This window comes from Pteropus alecto, unplaced genomic scaffold (assembly GCF_000325575.1).
Source record: "Pteropus alecto unplaced genomic scaffold, ASM32557v1 scaffold222, whole genome shotgun sequence".
Taxonomy (NCBI): domain Eukaryota; kingdom Metazoa; phylum Chordata; class Mammalia; order Chiroptera; family Pteropodidae; genus Pteropus; species Pteropus alecto.
This window is the reverse complement of record NW_006433716.1, coordinates 3,406,522-3,416,888: the sequence shown is the minus strand read 5'-3', so window position 1 is coordinate 3,416,888 and position 10,367 is coordinate 3,406,522. Positions and strand designations below refer to the sequence as shown.

Sequence of the window (10,367 nt, the reverse complement as noted above, 5' to 3'; positions counted from 1 at the left end):
TATTGTTGTACTATGTTGTCTATATTTACCACTATGTTATTTTTGACATTAATGTACCACACAGAAAATAAGTAAGAAAGAACAGGTCCTTTTTGCAAATGCACTGTAATTTGTTAGCTTCCATGAATTATGTATCAGTCTGCCTGTCGTTTTATTAGGTTTTGTATGTATAGAGAACAAATGCCTCATTAATTTTAAAAAATGCTCCTCTCCCCTAATTCTCTACAATAAGTTTTTAACAAATAAAACAGTGACAATACTATGAGATCATGGACAATTAAAACAAAACAAAACACTTATTTAGATCATAGCCTTGTTCCATGTAAGCACTGGACTCTGATTTAGGAATCCTGGGTCCTCATTTAGGCCAATAACTAACTAGATAGACATCATTCCTAGGACTCATGAATATTTTACCTTGGACCTAGTTTGTTCAATGTGAAAAGAAAATACTAGATTTTTTTTTTTTTTTTTTTTTTTTAGGCGAGGCAACCCTTGGTTGACCTCACAGATTGCAAGAACTTTGTCAGCTTACAATACCTTAATTTTTAATTTTTTATGCCTACAACACCTGGTCTTCCTAGGTGGTCTCCCATCCAAGTACTAATCAGGCCCGACTCTGCTTAGTTTCCAAAATCAGATGAGATCAGGCTTGTTCAGTGTAGCATGGTTGTAGACACGAAATACTAGATTAACTCTAAGTGACATCACGTGGTATAGTGGAAAGCACATAGACTTTGAAGACAGCTTTTCATTTAAACCTTTTTCTAACAAGTATTAGTTTCATGAACTAGAATGGATTTTTCACTATTTCAGCATAAATTTCCTCATCTGTAAAATGTGGCTAATATACATCTATCATTGAGAGAAGTAAATTAAAATAAGATATTTGATTATAGTACATATGTAATGGATTTTCATTATTTACCATTACACTTGCTCTTATTATTATTCTTTCTAGGTCATACAATAATAATAACAATAATAGCAAACATATATAACAATTACTATGTTCCAAGTTCTATATTAACAATTTACATACATTATCATTTAATTCTCATGATAACCCAATGAAGTACTATTATACCCAATGTGCAAATGAGAGAACCAGGAGTACAAAAACAAGTAAATTATCCAAGTTTACTCAACTAGCAAGTGGCAAAACTAGGACTTGCATACTCAGGATCTAGAGTTTATGCTCTTAGTTATTATGCTTTGTTGACAACCATGAAACAATGTCATTTACCATAAATTGTGATAAACATTGTTTTTTATTTTTAATTATACACTGTACATTTGAAAAGAATTTGAATATAAGTTAAGAGACCTGGCTTTTGGATTCAGCTTGTCAATCACTAGCTATAGCATGTAATCACTTGGACTCATTCTTTAAAGTAATAAATCATAATGATACCTACCCTCTCAACTTCACAACTCCATTTAAATAAAATGAGAAAGATGATATGTAAAATGAGTTTGTGGGTTTTAAGTCAATATTCAAATTATGGAATTTGTATCTGCAATTATGAAGTCAAAGTATACAACTCAGACATTAAGTAAGTAAATAATAAATAGCCCTCATTTCCTCCTTCATTGTTATAATCCTATCAGTAACACCAATACAAACAAGTTGATTACATAGGTGTGTGGGAAATGAACATGTATTTAGCATCTAGATTTTGTGTTATCTCGTGTAATAGTCATAAGAATGTTGCGAGGCCTGTACTGTCCATTTAAAGAAGATCACATGCCAAAGTGAACTAACTAGGAAGAGAAAGACTCAAGATTTACACTCATATCCCTGCAGTTTACACAAACTATCTGCCACCAGGTAAGGGGCAGAACCAGAAGAAGACTATGGTATTGAATCTAACTTTGAAAAATCTTTTCAAGAGCAGACTGGCATAAAATTTTGCCCATTAAAGTGGGGTTGACTATATTTTCTTATAACAGTTTTTATAAGAGTTGGATGTTTCTCATTTTACATCATGAGCAATAACAAAATAAAACAAAAATGTTCCATAAATTGTCAGTATGCTTCTAACCCAGAAATTTTATGGAATTGATTTCTCAGTCCTTTCTAATACTTACTACATTTTGTTTGATACCATTACACTAAAGGAAGGAAGACATAGGGAGCACATTTAGCAAAAAGAGGTTGAGAGAGTGGAGTAACAGTAAGAAAGAAAAAAAAGTTAGATGAAACAAAAAATAAAAGAGAATATGTACATGATCGGATCAGTTGAAGTTGGGGCAAAAAGAAATTATTTATCTTTTGATTTTTTTTCAGAAGCTTGAAATGCTTTTAGACTCTAACATTGTGTGACTGTGGAGGTGTAAGAAGAGAGACAAGTTGTAATAGGTACAAATTGTAAATAAGACTCATTTGCCTTTCCCCTTCATTATTAAGCAGTTTTGATAATTATGAAAGTTATTTGAATTAAATAGTGAGTTTCTTGTTTAGGGACATGTACTTCAAAGAATATCTTACGATAATGACTATATCAGAAAAGAAAATGTGACATTATAGAAAAATAGAGTCAACTGATTCTTTGAAATGCATTGAATATAGTCCCTGTTTCGACCTGGTTCTTATTTGATTTTTAAAGAACTTTACAAATTAATGAAAAATTTCAAGCTACATTTTAGGTCCAATTTGTAGTTCAAGAAACTGCCATAAAAAAACTGCCACCTACTTTGTAAAAATGTTTATGTTCATTACTTTTGGCAAAAATACTCTGGTACACCTCTGAATCACCAGCAAATACATGAAGTCTACTATCAAGTATAATTTAAAATATACGAGATGCGATCAAGGAAGGAACAAAAAGGCATAAGTGAAGATTTTGGAAAATTGAAATTCAAAATTCTGGATAACACGACACGCAGATGAGGAAAGACTGGCTTGTTTGGCATCTATCTGTGCATAGCTCATCTCAGAAGCACCAGGTTCTGGATCTTTGGCACCTACACTAATTCAAAAGTCCACTTGATTATGGACTGAATTGTTTAGGAGTAACTTCATTACTAGTGGGATAAACCAGATGATATCACTAATATTTGAAAAATTTTAACTGGCAACATAGTTAATTCCATACTCCACACACTGGATAGGGTTAAGACTGTATATAGAAAGTATCTTTGATTCTAGCTTGGAGGGCATGTGAAGACAGAGGCAAGAACAACTTACACCTACTCAAAATAGAAAAGTATTACGTTAATGTATTAAAAGAAGATGCATTATCTAGGAAAAGGTGAGACACTATTTTTCCCTATTGTATAAAAAAAGAAACAATTCAATATGAGGATTCTTTATGTAAGAATGAAACTAAAAATCATGACACTTAAAACACATTTGCTGAGGTTTCACTGAGTCTATGTCGACCACGGCATGTTTTTAAGAAGCACTGATTAGTTATTATGGTTTATTTAAATCAAGTCTATTTCCCTTACAAAAATGTGCATATTCTAACTTAATTTTAGATGGCTGGCCTGTAGGAACCAGAAAAGAGAATGTAATTGTTCCGTGGTAGCATTAAGTGACCAGAAGCAACCATCGGCCAAAACACACTTTTGCTTTAGGAAATGTGCCTCAGCAAGATACTACAGCATATCCAATCCCATTGCAAGACTTGGGACGAAGGTTTTGCTTTCTTTCAGAGTCTTGTCCTACTTAAAAAGTGTAATTGAAGAGACAAGCTGCCAAGTTGCAAGTCCCAATAAAACAATTATACCACTCAAACAAAATGTTCTTAAGTATTAGGAATGACTTTTAGCTTTAATCCTCCAAAAGGATGCTAAAATCATGATTTATGGAAAACATGAGAAATGTTATGCAAGGCAAAATATGCTACTTTGATTATTACAGACATAATAAGTGAGTTAATTTTTACTTTGAAAGCTTTACACAGCACATTCTGCATTGACTACTTTGAATTTCAGCCATCTTTGCATATCAGCTTTAGAAGCTCTCAGGATTATGGTCATTTGTGCAGATTAGGTCTGTCTTCCCTAGATAAGTGTCTCAGGTAATTTGAAGCACAAGGGGAAAATGTAGTGCATTTGATGGTCTGAAAGTAGGAAACATCTTTTGCCCAATTAATTAATGCCTTTCTTTTAAATTTCCTAATTAAGATTTGTCTTATGTTCTCACCCATGTGGACTTCAATGGGCAGCTTCAAGATATTTTTCCCAGGTGTGTTTAGAAAGAAACACATCTGTGGAGAAAGCTGTACATTTTGCTAAATGAATACCAGGTAAATATTTGTGTCTGAGATAAAAGTGTCCTGGCTAAGACCCTGGTCTTGTAGCAAATGGACTTGAGTTGCAGTCCCCCAACTCTACTTGCTAATTGTTTAAACTTTCTAAATCATAATTAACTCCTTTGAGAGATTATCAATAGTAACAACTTTGTAGAATTTTTATGAAGAATAAATGAAATTTTAAATGTACAATGATTAGTATGGTACCTGGTCCATAGAAATATATATTGTTATTTTTATTGTTCTTGTTCTTGTTGTTATTTAGATTCCTTAGGGCTGCTCTCTTCCCTTCATAAGGAAAAAGCAAACTCTTCCAGAGAGATAGACAAAGGAAGGTTGAACAGAATTTTTAATGATTGAGAATTTATCACAAATGAACTGTTTTAAACATAATGAAAGTGTTTAAATCAGAAGAAATTGAGTTTTAGTGTGTTGGAAAACAAGTTTTCCCCACTACCTCATGAGATAGAAGGAAAGGATAGAGGAGTGCTAAAGCATTGTTTTACTTTAGTCACAACTTGAAGTTTACCCTTCTTAAATCTGCGTCCTCTACTTTTATGTTAAGGGAATTTTGTGTCATTTTTTCAGAAAATATTTACAGTCATTCTGCATATTTACTTGACAATTTTATGTGCAATACAAAGTGGCCTCACATGTGATTTCAGAGGTTGCATTCCAGTTAGGGAATAAGACATGCACACACTCTCTCACCCAAATTAGAGTATAAAAGGAAAGAAGAATAAGATTAATACAAAAGAAGTGCCAACAACAAAAACCAATAGGAAACAAATGATTCAAACAACTTAAATGTTCATAAAAAGTAAACTATGTTTTCATTTTAATTTTTTAAAAAAAGTTTTAGTGCAGAAAGTGATGCAGGACTGGCTACATGGTTTGGGGGCCCAGAACAAAACAAAAAGGTGATCTTATTCCAAAAATTATTTAGAATTTTAAGATGTCAACAAGAGATTGAAACCAAGATAGACCCTTCTAAGTAAAAGGTCCTGCGCAACTGCCCATGCCTCACACACATTGAGTAGGCCCAGCATTGAGCAGAATTCAGAAATTACAATAAGGCTAGAGAAATAAGCTAAAGTGGAAGGTGAAATGAGGACTTTCAGGAAGGGAAATATGACAGTTTGGGTCCTTCAGGAAGCAGACACTTAGTGTTAGGTGTAGAAAAGGTTTGTTGTTTTTTTTGTTTATTTGTTTGTTATTTGTTTAGAGAGGGGAGGAAGAGATAATATCTGTGAAAGATAAAGTGAAAGCAAGCAAGAGAAAGCAGGAGTAAGCAGGGCAGTCCTTGAAATTGTGAAGAAAATCTAATACCTGTGGAAGAAAAGAGGCTAGAAAATTGGGCAAGAAAAGACCCAGACTGTAATCAGATCTGACAAAATCTCAGCCAAAACTGATGGAGCATTCCAAAGCATGTTGCCTATTAGAGGGGTCACAAGTTCGTTAGAAATGGCCAAGCCTTTTGTAGCTGTGCCATGCTTAGTCATTGGCTGGGAGTGTCCCAGGAAAAGTGTGGCATTGACTCAATGCTGTGGTGGGTACTAGTTGTGCTCTACTTGGAAGCTGTCAACTAACTTCTGTCCTTGCAACTAAATAGCAAGTACTACTTGAAAGGAGATATGAACAGGACACCTCTTATAACCATCACAGAGAGCAGCATTGGTACTTTTCTAAATGGAGGAGACTTAAAGAAGGAATCCAAGCTTAAAACCTTGTTTCAACTCTAAAACAAAACAAAACAAAACAAAAAACAAAAAAAAAAATCCTTTTATTTATCCATTACTTTAGGATTTTCAGATCACTTTCACATTCATATCTCTAGCTTCACCATAAAATTATTTTTTGCCAGAGCGTTTATAAGTAAATGCATCAGTCTGAGGTTATTCTATGACTCTGTTCTAAATTTCCCAGCAGGGAGAGTAAAAATGCTGGGATAGGGCTCTAATTTATTCGGAGTATTGTTTGCCATTTCTCTTATCAAATTGTACTATCTTGAAGATTCCTTTTACACAAATTATGTGTACCAGCAAATTTCAGCTGGAAAGTGATTTAGAAATTGCCCAATATATTCTTTTAAAAAAATGCTGCTATTCCTCTCTTTTACCTTATAATTAAAGGATCAATCTTGTGGATGAAAATAGTTTAAAGGTTATAGAATACATTCATTCAGTCATTTAATCATGCATTTATTGTGATCTTGTGTGCATCAGACACTGTTCTAGAAACTCAAGATAAAATAGTGAAAAATCGTACATAGTCTCTGACTTCTAGTAGTGGTTTTTACACTTTCATTTGTATAATAAGTGTTGTAGACTCCATTAAAATGAGGATCCCTTGACTTAAAGTCTAGAGATTTTATTTAGTAAATCCGATACTTGACCCATAAATCTGTAGTTTTTAGAAATTTTGATGAATGTAGCTCTCAGATATATTAATAGATAAACTAAGGCATATTAAAAAGTTTAAAAGAATTTATTTAAGCAAAAATCAACTCAAATCAGGCAGTGATAAACCAAAGGTGAGTGTTCTGCTCATAGGAGCCAGGGGTAAGAGTTTTATAGAAAAAATGCAGAAGCAAAGAAACAAAATTATTTGACTGGCTATAGCCTAAGCCTAGTTGGTTGTTTGTGACTAGTTGTCTTTAGCTTTTTGATTTTGTAACCTTGAGGCATTTACAGGCTTAGATTTTGGTTTGTTTACCTAGGACCATCAGTCTAATGGTCTCCTTTTTTAATTAATTAAACAGAGAATTGTTTGAAGACTCTTTACTGTTGATGGAAGGAGAAACATATTTAATAGCAATTCAGTTAATACTATATGTGTGGTAGGCTGAATAATGCCCCCCAAAGATATTCATATCTTAATCCCTGGAACCTGTGTGTATGTCATTTTACATGACAAAAAGGGCTTTGCACGTGCAATTAAGGATCTTGAGAAAGAAAGATTATTTTGGATTATTCAGGTGCACCCAATATAATCACAAAGGTGTTTATAGGTGGATAACTATAGTGTCAGAGTCAGAGAAGGAAAGGTGTGATGACAGAAGCTGAGGGTCAGAGTCAGAGAGGGATTTGAAGATGTACACTACTGGCTTTGAAGGAGGAGGAAGAAGCCAGGAGCCAAGAATGCAACTGGCTTCTAAAAGATTAGGAACTGATTATCGTTAGCCTCCAGAGGGCCTGTAGCCCTTGCCAACACCTTAATTTTAGCACAATAAGACTCATTTCAGATTTCTGACCTCCATTACTGTAAAATTATATACTTGTATTATTTTAAGCCACTGAATTTGTGGTAATTTGTTTCAGCAGCAATAGGAAATGAATATATAATATAACAGAAATATTTAAAGAAGAATGAGGCCATGGAGAACAGAATACTTAACTCTGATTTCAGAGAACATGGAGAACAGAATACTTAACTCTGATTTCAGAGAACTCGAAATGCTTATATTTTGCATATGTGGGATGAATGGAATTAAGGAATTTCAATAATCAAGAAATTGAAAACATTAAATTTAGAGGGAGTTAAAGTTTTGCAGGAATACAAAATAGTGCAAAAACATTCCAAATAGAGGAAACTTCTATAGAAGATGAAAGAGAGAACAAGCAGGGCACTTTGGATAATTGTAAAAAGTTTAATTAGCAGGGGCATAGTATGCATGCAAATAAGTCAAGAAAAGTCATCAGAAGTCAAATTAAGAAAGATGTAAATAATGTATTATATATATATATATTTTTATTTTATCCTGAAGTGGCTAGTATTGAAAGAGTTTAAACTTCAGCAAAACAAGATCATAGTTGTGTTATGATTATGGACTGTGGAAACCATCTGGATAATGATCGAAATAGAATAAATTATTCTGAAGCTTTCCAGGTGAAAAATGTAGCTGAACTAAGACATCTTTCATTAGGATTAAGAGAAACAGGTTAAATTTACACCTTCAGAGACTAAGAACTCCAATATCATGATGAACTATCCCCTCCCTACACAAAGAAACAAAACAACTCGTTCTCAACTATAAAGTACAAAACTTACATTTGTGCTAAATTTTAACTTTATTTCCAGGTTTTCTGATTGCAAAATTCAGGACACCTTGATCAACCCTGGACTTTGCTGTGTGTGCGTGTGTGTGTGTGTGTGTGTGTGTGTGCGCGCGCGCGCGTGCGCGCATACGCGCACGATCAGGTACATTTGCTTGACGTGCATACACATTTGCTTTTAGCTGTTGCTTGAAAGATAGGATAAAGATTTTTGTTTGTTTGTTTCAGTTTCCTATCTAAAGGTACACCAGGTCAAATGAGTCAGATTAAAGATTGTCCACAGGATTTTAAATCTAATATTATAATTTGATGAAAACACTTTCAGTGTAAGGGTGAGAACAGTCAGATTGCATTGAACTGAGAAAAAATTGAGGTGAGTTGAAATGATAAGGTCTACCTTGAGAGAGATATTGACCTTGAAGAGACACAGGTTAACAGCAGAATAGTAAAGAAGGGGGAGTTAAAAAAGTAGCCATATCAGTAAGTCATTTCTATCGTTTCTGACCTGGCCTTTCAGCGTGTGGAGGTAAGAGTTGAGAAGCAGGATAAAAGACGAAGAAGATAAAGCACTGGAAGTTCATAGCAGTGTACTTATCTTTTTTTTTTCTTTTGTAATAAATCCCAGCTGAGGAGAGATGTGTTCCCAGAGTAAAAAAATAAAATATCTTCTTACGCCGCCGAGTACTACTCCAAATACATTCTCCCCATACTTTCTCAACTACCACACGCACACACATAGGCACACACACCCCAAGAGAAAGATAAATGTGCTTATGAAAATCATAAAAACAAATAGGAAAGTAAATAAAATAATCTATTATAGAGAATATGGTAAATGTGAAAGAAAGAAAAAGAGGAGATCCAACATTTACATAATCATACCTGAATAGAAAATATGAAATAGAAAAATAATGCTCAAATATTCTGGGAAGAAAACTGTCTTGACATAAGGAAAGACAAGTAAATAAACACTAAGCCTAAGTTTACAATAAAGCTTATCTTAACATAATGAAAAAACTTCACCAATGGGTAAAAACAGATTTTTAAAGAGTCAGTTATGAGAAAGAAGAAAATTTGTCATCAAATTTGTTCACAGTATTATTCAATATCAAAAGTTATTGGAAAATAAAATACAATGTTCTTATATAAAGAGTGATCTTGTGATTTTATACCTAGCTAAGATGTTTTTCAAGATAGTAGGGAGCATATCATTAAACATCTACTAATTCAGCATATAAAAGCATCCATGAACCCATCTTAAAAACAGCCCAATAATTAATAAAAATAAAGAACTCAAGAATAAGAAACAATATGAAAATCTTAGTGGCAAATATTGCTTTTTAATATGTAACAAAGGAAAAAATCTAGAAGAATTACGGTAAAAGAACCAAATGTAAATATTGTAATGTCTGACATTTGTAAAATCAGTAATATAATTATAAAAGTTGAAATTCTAGTGACAGTGGAATTTTAGAAAATAAGTGTAATAATGTCATCATTTAGAATAGGAAATACAGACTGTCTAGTACAAAAGATGTAGTTAAAATTCGGGGAAAATTCTTAATTTTTAAAATAAATATTTTATTTTATTATTTTATATATATTTTTAGATGAGGCAACCTTTGGTTGATCTCACAGATTGTAAGTACCTTGTCGGCTTACAATCTCTTATTTTTTTTTGTTTTTTATGCCTACAGCACTTGGTCTTCCTAGGTGGTCTCCCATCCAAGTACTAACCAGGCCAGACCCTGCTTAGCTTCCGAGATCAGAGAAGATTGGGCCTGTTCAGGGTGGCATGGCCATAGACATTTTATTTAATTTAAAGAAGAAAATATATTCATTCTAATTTCTCTAATTTTACAGTAATTAATATTTTCATTCATTAAAAATATTCAAAGTACAGCAATTTTTCCAGGTATGTTTTTTTCTTGTTGAAGTACTAAAATAATGCATTTAATTTTTTTTGAACATCAATTATAGTATAATTTTACTCTCCCAAACTATCTTTATCACTATCTTTCACTCACACTAAACATACATAAACACACCA

At 33.0% G+C, this 10,367-nt stretch overlaps 2 pseudogenes; both read right to left on the bottom strand.

The window, feature by feature from the left end:
• Nucleotides 1–559: 559 nt before the first annotated feature.
• LOC112476990 lies at nucleotides 560–678 on the bottom strand (annotated as a pseudogene).
• Nucleotides 679–10,005: 9,327 nt separating this feature from the next.
• On the bottom strand, nucleotides 10,006–10,124 carry LOC112476999 (annotated as a pseudogene).
• Nucleotides 10,125–10,367: the final 243 nt, after the last annotated feature.